We start from the raw sequence: 11,351 nt of genomic DNA on the forward strand, positions 1-11,351 counted from the left end.
TGGGTGATTCTGTGAGTCTGTCTGAGGGTGTGGCTAAACCCGGTCTAGGAAGAGCTTCAAAAACAAATATCCACCATGTTGTTTACTCGCATAGCATTGAGGCCTCTTTTGTTAGGCTCGAGGTCTCTTACTCTCTCACACAGTTTTATTTAAACTCTAATTCGAGATCTCATTTCATTTTTCACAGTCGCTAACATGGTTTTTGACTCGGTTGCAAAAAACGAATACAATTCGATTAAAGTTGCCGTTTATAGAACAAAATGTATTTTCAAAGGCCTGTAACATAAAGGCCGTTCATTGAGTCACCCTCATGGCTTTATCTCGACGAATTCACCATCACAGTCGCTGGGATGGTTCAAGTCTCAGTTTCAGCTAAAGTTGAGAAAATCGGCGACATATATTCCAACAGCCGTTTTGAATGTGTGGACTGTTATGTGGGCACGGGGAAGGAGAGGGCAGAATGGGAGAGAGGAATGAGAGAATGAAAGAAGAGAGGGGAGGAGAGGAAAAGGAGAGGAGAGAACGTTCCCAGGACTTCGTTATTTTTATTATTACTTAGTAAAAGTACAGCGACTGCATACTGAAGCTCGGGATCGAACCGAAGTCGATTTATATTTTTCCATATCCCCGAGGTGTTTTTTCCATATCCCCAATACTCACTTTGTTTTAAGTGAGTCAACTCTTTACCAACCATAGAATTAAACAATACAGCACTTCAAAAATGTACATAATAATGTAAACCAACTACGGAATACAATATTTATTAATAACGTTTGGTTTTAATCTATTTTTACTTTGAAAAGCCAAAAGTTAACGAAACATTCAAGTTTAAAAATGAAGAAGAATCATGGGCTCCATAGGCCTACGATCGGCCTGTGATGTGCATTTTAATACTGAATCAACACGTCTTCGATCATAAATTACTTTTTGAAGAAACAAAGGTACATTTTGATTACAACTCAAGCAAAGGAAACCAGGTAATGCCTGTTTCGTTCGGAGCGATTATACTCCGCCCAAAGAAAATGCGTTTCATCGCTGCAGGAAATAAAATCGTGAAATCTTTAATAAAAATGTTTTTTGTTTTCGCACGAGTTTCCGTGTGTGTGTGTGTGTGTGAGAGACCCACTCCCCCATGGCGTGTGTGTGTGTGTGAGACCCACTCCCCTATTTGTGTGTGTGTGCGCGTGTGTGTACCCCACTCCCCCCCACCCCCCTGTGTGTGTGACCCAACTCCCCCCCCCCCCCCGTGTGTGTAATAACCCCCACTCCCCCCTCACCCCCCGTGTGTGTAATAACCCCGACTCCCCCCCCCCCCGTGTGTGTGTGAGACCCACTCGCTCCTCCCCCCCCCCCCCCCGTGTGTGTGTGTGACCCACTCCCCCCCCCACCGCGTGTGTGTGTGTGACCCACTCCCCCCCCCCCCCACCGCGTGTGTGTGTGTGTGACCCACTCCCCTTCGTGTTTGTGTGACCCACTCCCCCGTTTGTGTGTGACCCACTCCCCGGTGCAGTGTGCGTGATGGGGGCAGGGAGGGAGAGGATTTGAGCTCTTGAAGTCACATTTTACATGAGATGTAATGACACATTTTAAGCTGTATTTCCCTTGTGCACGCACATGCATTCACATGTTATCAGAAGTAAATAAATTGTGTAGATTACATCATTTGTGGATCTGATAAATTGCCAGTAACCATTTTGTAAAACTGAATGTGCAGCATCGAAATGAAAATGTCCAAATGTCACACACGTCCATGCACGTGGGATTCCCATGGGTGCCCCCACCAGTGAATAATGTTTCTGATTTAGTGTCGATAAAAAAAACAACCTATTTCTCTACTCGAATGGTTCATTACCTTCGCAAAAGCGGAAGGTTATGTTTTGATCGCTGTGTATTTATTTGTATGTCTGTGTGTGTGTGTGTATGTTAATCGCATAACTCAAAAAGTATTCAACCGAATTGCATGAAATTTGGTGGGATGATTGGTTATTATACGGGACACATTTGATTAGATTTTGGGAGCAATCGGGTCAAAGGTCAAGGTCAAGGTCACGAAAAGGTCAAAATCGTATTTTTGTTGTTCTGTTCCCTACACTCCCATGCCAAGTACAGAACAGTAGCTGCGGCGAAGGTATGCGCTCTACCGAGTGCCCGTTCTAGTTCTTCATGTACAAGGAAATCACATAGAATGACGTTTGGTCCAGAAGCATGACCACATTCTGTCACTCACACATTGTGTTTATTTATGCGAGAGGGGAGGGGAATGATATACGACATATACATCTTTGGGGGGGGGGAGGGGGGTATGGGGGTGGGTGGGTGGCTTTGACAGACCCCTCCATTTTGGGGTAGGGGGGATGAGAAGGAGAAATAATTTACCCGTGCAAAAAGTGCTTTAACCTCAGTGTTGCCCAGGTAAAAAAAGGAAATTGTTATACCCTCTCAACTCAGTGTTGTCCAAGTAAAAAGTAAATTGTAATACCCTCTGCCACCATCACCAGGTGGCGCTACACGGAACACATTTACATGATGAATTTACGCCCCTCTCCTGGTCCCCCACATCCCCGAATGAAGCTGCGGCCACATAGCCTATGTTACCCCCCAGACAAAGTTGTATTTGTATTTGTACGCCGAGTAAAGTATATAAGTGTTTGTAGCTGGAGTACCCAGCGTTGCTCAAGCGAAAAAGAAACATTAACATGTTTGAAACGAGAGAAAATATAATGTAAAAGCAATTGCATCCAAATCAGAATCCATCACAAATGTCAAATCATAATTTCACCTTTTCGTTCAATATATGCTGGTGAATGTGCCATTCATCACGTTTCTGAGTTAAGTGTGATACCGATCAGGAAGAAGAAGAAGCCTTACTACTAACTTCGTACACTTCCGGAATCGTTTGATTTATTTGTGTTCAAATGTCTGGTGATTGTTTTGTATTTATTTATGCGAAAGTGTACTTGTATATAACTGTCATTAATTAAAAAATGGTTAGGCACTATCGATCGATTTTTTAAAATTTATTAATTTTTTAAATTATTATTATTATTTTTTTAATCAAAAAAACGAACCTTTTTTCAATTTTTAAAAAAATCTAAAACACTCCCAGGCACTCACTGATGAACCTCTAAACGTTTGATGAAGATCCGTTCAGCCATCTCAGAAAAATGGCAACACACACAGACAGACCAACAGCTCTCTTATATGGCAGATTAAAATCTACTTGAGGCTCAAAGGGGAACAAGGACATTGGCTCCGAATGGATGGTCATGAGGGTCAGAACCGAAATTCAGATATAGTTCCTCTATGTTTTGTAAATTGTCTGATAAGTGCTTTGCAACTAATGGTAAAGAACATTGAGGTGCAGTGTACCATGTGAAGCCTTACTACAAACCCCCAAACTACTAACCCCACCCCCCCCAAAAACAAACAAACAAACAAAAAAACAAACAAACAAAAAAAACCAAAAACATTTATTTTCCTTTCTCCACGTGTACTGTTGTCTCATCCTGTATTTTCTGTCCAGGTGTGCTGTTCGCCCTGCCCCCATTATCTCCTTGCCATCCACCGTTTGCCCTGTTCACGTGACTCGTGGTGGTCCCTCTCGGCTCTCCCCCCGTTGGTATTTTGTGCATAGAAGATTGTTCACAGTTCTGTTTAAATATTATTTAAATATGTTTAACCTTTCCCCTTCTGTGTTTTATTCAGTGGTATATTACAACACGCTGTTTTTCTTCCTATTTAAAAGGCTTTTCTCAATTTCCTCTCCAACTCATTCCACTTCAAAAAAAAGAAATTCAATATCTTATACGTCTCCCTCACTACATGGTCTAAATTCACATTCATTCCATCCCTCCTCCATCGTTCTGAATCGGATTGCTAACTTGAAAATCACAACAAACCCAATTTGTTATCAATGTTCGTCTTTCATTAATCATCCACTTTCTAAACTCCCCTCTTGCCCCTCCCATCCAAATCCCCCTCATCCAAATCCCCCCCCTTGCACCTACACTCCTAAACTCCCCCCTTGCCCCTCCACTCCTGAACTCCCCCCTTGCCCTTCCCCTCCTAAACTCCCCCCTTGCCCCTCCCCTCCAAATTCCCCCCCTTGCCCCTCCACTCCTGAACTCCCCCCTTGCCCTTCCCCACCCTAAACTCCCCCCTTGCCCTTCCCCTCCTAAACTCCCCCCTTGCCCCTCCCCTCCAAATCCCCCCCCCTTGCCCCTACACTCCTAAACTCCCCCCTTGCCCCTCCACTTCTAAACTTTCCCCTTGCCCCTTCCCTCCAAAACTCCCCCCTTGCGCCTCCCCTCCTAAACTCCCCCCTCACTCCTCCCCTTCAAAACTCCCCCCCAACCCCTCCCATTCAATTCTCCCCCCATACCATTCCTCTCCAATTCTCCCTCCTCCCCACTTCGTCTCCCTTCTATCTCATACCTCCACCCCCCCAAACCTTCTACTTTCCTCTGCCCCCCCTCATACAACCCCTCACTGTGCCTCATCCCTTCACCATCAAACCTTTCATCCTCCTCATCCTTCCCTTTCTTGGAACTCTTCTGCATTATCTGACACACTATCAACTGCTCTCCCTACCTCCCCCTCTCATCCTTCATCTTACCCTACTCCTCCCCTCCCCTGTCCTGTACCTGATGCTCCCCCTCTCTCTTCATTAACGGTATGGACCTCAAACATCCGGGGCCTTCGCTCAAACCTGACTGATCTCTCCATACAGGTTGCTTCTGACAATCCAGACTTGATCTGCCTAACAGAGACTTTCCTCCCTCAAGATGTCTCTGATTCCTTAATATCTCTTCCTGGTTACTCCCTCCTCCGGTATGATAGACCTGAGCCTCGGCTTGGTGGTGGGGTGGCTATCTTTATCAAAAACTCTCTTCCTCACTCTCCTTGCACTGCCCTCTTTCCTCCTCACCCCCAGGAGTACCTCTGGCTACGGCTTCCTCTCCACTCCCACCTTTTGTTCATATGTGTTCTGTACCGTCCCCCAAACAGTGATGACCCCATCTACATTTCACTGTCTGACAACATGGACCAACTTCTATCCACTCATCCCAACTCTCTCTTCCTCATATGTGGTGACTTCAACTGTCATCATGCCACCTGGTTGGGTGTGGGTTCCTCTCTCACCAGTCATGGCACCTCAGCAAAGGACTTCTGTGACTCACTGGGATTGACACAATCTGTCAATTTCCCGACCCGGATCTCAGCCAATGGAGTATCTTCTCTTCTAGACTTGCTTATGACAAACTTCCCTGCTAATGTCTGCTGCTCTTCTTCTGCTCCAATCGGTTCTTCTGATCATGTGCTTGTCAAAGTGGACATCTCTCTGGCCATTCTCAGAGAGCCTCCTCAGCGTCGACGAGTCTGGCATTTCACTCAGGCCGACTGGGACGTTCTTCAAGCAACCATCAATCGTCTGGATTGGTCTCCCATCTCCACTGCCTCTGACATCAATTCTTCCTGGGAATTCTTCCAAAGCAAACTGATCTCTCTCATGCACAGATTTATCCCATCTCGCCTTCAGTTGTCTTACCCTTCCTCCCGTCCATGGTACACTGAATCTTGTGGTGAGGCAGTTGCCCTGAAACAACTTGCCTTTGCCTCTTGGAAGGCTAATCCAACTGAAGGCAATCTCAGTTCCTTCCAGCAAGCTCGGAACAAGTGTGTGTCTACCCTCAGGAGTGCCAGGAAGCACTATCTCTCCTCACTCAAGAATGAACTCTCAAACCTGTCTCCTTCCTCCAAATCCTGGTGGCGTCTGGTCAAATCCGTTTCTGGTGTTTGTTCCCCCTCCTTCCCCTCCCTTACCTCAAATGGCCACACAGTTGACATCGCACGTGACAAAGCCGAATGCCTCAACTCTGTGTTTGCCTCAAAATCCTTAGTCCCAAACCCATCTCTCTCTGTTCCCACCTTTCCCAGTCGAACCCAACTGCTCCTGAACTCTGTGTCCTTCTCTCCTGACAAGGTGGAGGAGTTTTTGTCAAACCTCGACTCTGATTCTGCAACTGGACCAGACGGCATCAGCCCACGGGTCCTAAAATCTTGCTCTGCCGCTCTATCTCACCCTCTCTCTGTTCTTTTCACCCTATCTTTTGCTCAAGGTCATCTGCCAGCATCCTGGAAATCAGCTAACATTACCGCTTTACACAAAAAAGGTGCAAAAACAGATCCTTGCAACTGCAGACCAATCAGCCTGCTCACAATTATCAGCAAAGTCATGGAATCCATCATTGCTTCGGATATGAAATCTTTCCTCTTCTCCAATGGCTTGATCTCTGATCATCAATTTGGTTTCAGACCAGGTCACTCTACCCTGGACATGCTGCTTCTGCTGTCTCAACAATGGATGGAGTTCCTCAATGCCAAACAGGAAATCAGAGCTGTCTCCCTTGACATATCACGTGCCTTCGATACGGTCTAGCACCCAGCTCTGCTCACCAAACTCTCCTCCTATGGTATCCATGGAAATCTCCATGCATGGCTTGCGGACTTCCTCTCTGGTCGTAGTCAACGTGTGGCCCTGAATGGATTTCTCTCATCTCCCCTTCCTGTTCAGGCTGGAGTTCCCCAAGGCAGTGTGCTGGGCCCTGTGCTTTTTCTGGTCTTTATCAATGATCTCTCCGACTCTCTGGAAAATCCTCTCTATCTCTTTGCTGATGACTCCACTCTCTGCCGCTCCATTCCTCTTCCCTCAGATCGGCAGTCTGCAGCCTCCTCACTCTCTGAAGACCTGGACAAAATCACAGACTGGTCAAACAAGTGGAACATGTCTTTCAATCCTGACAAATCTCACTCTCTTACTATGTCTCTCGGAAAAGTTCGACTGGACAACCCTCCCATCTACTTTCTCAACAATCCTCTCCAAGAAGTTCTGTCGCTCAAGCTTTTGGGTCTCACTATCTGCCATGATCTTTCTTGGGAAAACCACATTTCCAAGCTGGCCTCCAAAGCCAGTCACCGACTGGGCATCCTCCGTCGTGCGAAGTCCTTCCTCGGCACACCTGAGCTCCTCACCACATACAAGGCTTTCATCCGCAGCTCAATGGAATACTGTTCTCCCCTATGGGCTGGTGCTCCTGCCTCACACCTGGCTCGGCTTCACGCTGTTGAATCCAAAGCTTTCAAAATCATTGGAATCTCCCGCGATGAAGCTATCTCTGAGGGCCTTTCACTCACTCACCGCAGGCAGGTAGGTGGTCTTTCTGTCTTCTACCGACTCCTCTCCGGCCTTGCTCCCCCAGCTCTCTCTGTGCTCTGTCCCCCAAATATTCCTACAGGTCGCACAAGATCTGCCAGCAACCCTCTGATGGTTAAACTGCCGAAATCTCGGCTCTCTGCTCACCTTCACTCTTTCATTCCTCTTTTCTCCCGCCTCTGGAACAAACTCCCACACTCCCTTCAATCCCACTCCTCCCTCCAGGTCTTTAAAACAGCTGTTCACCACCATCTCTTATCTTCCCCCATCCAAAACCTTGATCTTTTCTACCCCCACTAAATCACCCCAGATCCACCTTGTTTGAAATTCCAACTTCTTTCCTGGAAGTCCTGGCAGTGTCCATATGTTTATACCTCTCCCACCCCCCCCCCGTCACATGCCTCCCCCCCAAAGCCCTCTCCCTCCCACAGATCTCTCGATGTCTCCATGTCTCTCGGTCCCTGCTCTCAAATGTTGTGTTTGTGTCCTTCCCCCTCTCTCCCCATCTTGTCTACCGCTCCCGATGTTATTTGTTTTATGTGTCTGTTTGTCTTTCTGTGTGATTAATGTTCGCTCTTTCACGAGCCTCGATCTTGTATACAAAAAAAAAAAGAAAAAAAAAAGTGTGACGCTGGTTTGTGACTTCCTCCCTCCAACTCATCAAAGCTAAGTTTCCCAGATCCGTCATGTTTTATTGATAATACGAGTAAAAAGCCCGTAAAAAATGACGGGTTGGAACAGTTTATTTTATTTGACGGTGCAGCCTCGTGAACGTGCAATGTCTGAAGCCTCGGCCTAGCATCAGGTGTTCTTCTATCTCCTGTAGTTATTAGACATCATATGGATGTAAATGAACACTCGTTTTACTCTGCGTGCTCATTGCACATCACGTGCAGCGAATTTCACCTCCCTGCGCCTTTTATTTATTTATTTATTTATTTTAAACGCTTTTCTCGACCGCATTTGAGGCTCGGTTTGCTCGTCACTGTCTACAATTCAAAAAGAAGAGACATAATTACTCTTTTATGGAAAATGTTTTTCGAGTTTGTTTTATCTTCAAAAATACATCGTGTAGTGAACACACATTCGTGTTAAAAGATTGGACTTTAAACCCGACTCAAATTGTCGTCACGAAGGTGGATGGACATCTGTAGAAACACACAAACAGACAGTGTTTTATATGATTGTAGATGTAGATGTTTGTCTCTTTGTTACTGTTTGTGCTTTGGTCTAATATTCTGTACCAAACTGGACCCAGTTGTTAAATTGTCAAACTCGTGTCCCTGGTAAAATTGTCTTCGGTTCAGTTTGCTTCTTGTCTGTTTTAACTCTACGTTGTTCTTTTTCTCTACTTCTCTTCCACGTATTGTCATTTTTGATCCCTGATATTGATCCTTTCCCCTCCTCGCTCCAAAAAATACAAACTACAAAAAAACTCTTCACCTCACAAAAGGAATGTGATTTTTTTCCAGTGATTGTTTGCATGATCTGCAGACAAATACCTGTCTGCAAGGTACGAAACAGTTCTTACTATCGTTCTTTGAGGTATAGCACTGCACTTCCCCTCGTCGGCTTATCTGCAGTCATTTTAAGTAATGATCCCAATATAGTGGAGCAAGGGAGAATCTTGGAGCGTGTCACACAACAGAGGGATCTGGGGATGGTAATTGATAAGGGGGTAAGCAAACATCTCCAGGTGTATTTTTTTTCCTTTCACCCAAACACATCCCTGAAAACACCAACAACAAAAAAACCGAACTCTATCTCCCATGTTACTGAACTCTTCCCCTTTATTCAAATTCTTTTAAAAAAACATTTATTTTCATTCATGCATTCATTCATTCATTATTAAATGTATTCATTATTAATTCATTATTTATTATTAATTATTAAATTATTAAATTCATTTCTTATTCATTAAACATTCTTCAAAAAACCGAACTCTTCCCCCTTCGTTCTCTATCCCTTCTCCTTTTGAGTAACCAGAAAATTGAATCTTAATTGAATAAAACGTTTCTTCCTTTAAAAGTTTTTAATAACAATGAAAAAGAAAATGCTTTAAAATGCATTTTAAAATGTCTTGTTCTCCTTCCGACTCATTCAAGGATAATCCATGCATTCTTCTTCTTCTTCTTCGATTGTAATGCATGGGTCGTGGAAGTATGATGAAGGCGATTTGTTCCACAGTCTCAATAAGTATATATAATAATTCAATTCAAATAAAGGCTTAAAGAAGTTTGAAGGCATAGAAATAAAAAAAATTCCGGGTTTTACAGCCATTTTCCCAGTCGCTATGACACCATCCTATGTCCCTCTCTAACACGGTACATTAGTTATTTGTACTGTCATATGTGTCTATTATGACGTCATTAAAAACAGGAAGTGTCCTGTTTGGAATGATTTTCAATTTGGTTTGAGTGACAGGAAGGCAGAGTAAATTATTTTTTTCTCGCTTCTCTGCGCATGCGCGATCGGGACGGATTCAAATCCCAAGTACGTTCAAACGAAAGACTGTGTGTGTATATAGAGGTAGAACACCTACCTTTAACCTGTCTAGCCAAGATTCGATTCCCGACCAGACTATAAACTGTCCGATTGGTTTTTCGCAGGGCGGGCGTTGCATCACAGATTATGACCCTCAGATGAATGTTAAGCTGGGTGTCCCATCTGGTAACATTATTTGTTTAGTTTGTGTCTTTATTGAAGAGTTGACGAAATAAGATACAGGGTCAGGTACAGATACAGGAATTGGGTCAGGATCTTCTTCTTTCCTATGCAGTTGAAGGCCGGGGGCATTATCATTAGCTGGGGCTGCACCTGTGCCACCAATGCTGGGGCCGAATAAACATCCGAGGCTATTGAAGTATGATAGAGAGAGAGAGAGAGAGAGAAAGAAAGAAAGAAAGAAGGAAGGAAGGTAGGTTCCAGAACTAGAACGGCACTCAGTAGAGAACATACCTCCACCTGGTTGGCCATATCACTCAATGGTGAAGAATCACTTAAAAATTCGGCTAGGTTTTAGCGATGGAGGTTGATGTCATGTTACTCGTTAGTCCGGCCATGGACAATAATGTCATGAGCAATGCCTCCTGCGCCCTGGCAGTGCTCCAGTATCTCATCCATTTTATGTTGGAATGCGTCCTGGCTCATGTTGAGACCGAATGGCAGCCTGAGGAAGCGATAACGGCCGAAAGGGCTGTTGAAGCACGTGAGCATGCTGGATTCATCGTCCGACTCGATCGACCAGTATCCATGCCACATCCAACTTGGAGAATACAGATGAATTGTGGGAATTTGGTGTAATTCCCTCCATCGTTGGGGTATTATAGTGGGGCCTTTTGGTGGCCTTGTTGAGGTCCTTCGGGTCTAAACATATTCGAAGCTGACCATTAGGTTTCCTTGTGTAGGTAGACTTGGCTAGATACCCAATCAGAAGGTTCAAACACTTTAGTGATGACGCCCAATGTTTTCCATCTCGTCGAGCTCGCGCTTCACTTCGTCCCGCATGTGTATGGGACAGCGGCTAGAGGGGGTACGGAATTATCAGTGGTGATGTGTTTTGTCTTTACCTAGCAATGTTTATTGGACTTACTTGTGCCTGGTGCCGATGTATTAGCTGTTCAATTGGATTAGACAGTCTTCCAGCTCTTTCGTGGTGTCAAATCTGCACTTTTGAGCCTGGAGCCGTAATCTCGTCATGAATTCATCGATGGATTCAGCAGGTTCCTGTTTATACTTCTGTAGGTGGAAATTATTGAGTTGAAAATTGGTCCTCGGCTCCAGATGTGTTGTGAACTTCTCCCTCATTTTCTTGGGTTGTTGCGATCATCATCGGACAGGTCCCCCGAATTGTACATGTGGAGGCCTTGCTGTCCTACCCACAGTAGGATGTATGTTACTTGTTCTTCTGGGCTCATTCCAGCGAGAGATCCCCTGAGTACGAGTTCAGCATACTGCTTAAAAGCGGCGAATGCAGAGGGCAGGTCTGGGGCCCACCAGTCCATTCTAGGTGGTTCAATGGCGGCCGGACATGTTAGCCATGCTGGTCATGGGAGAATGTGCGTATGTCGGCAAAAAGAAATCGTTCGAAGAACGTGTCGGAAATGGCGTCTTCCCTGAAGCACGCGAGTCGCGAGGG

This window comes from Myxine glutinosa, chromosome 1, assembly GCF_964187855.1.
Source record: "Myxine glutinosa chromosome 1, kmMyxGlut1.1, whole genome shotgun sequence".
NCBI lineage: Eukaryota > Metazoa > Chordata > Myxini > Myxiniformes > Myxinidae > Myxine > Myxine glutinosa.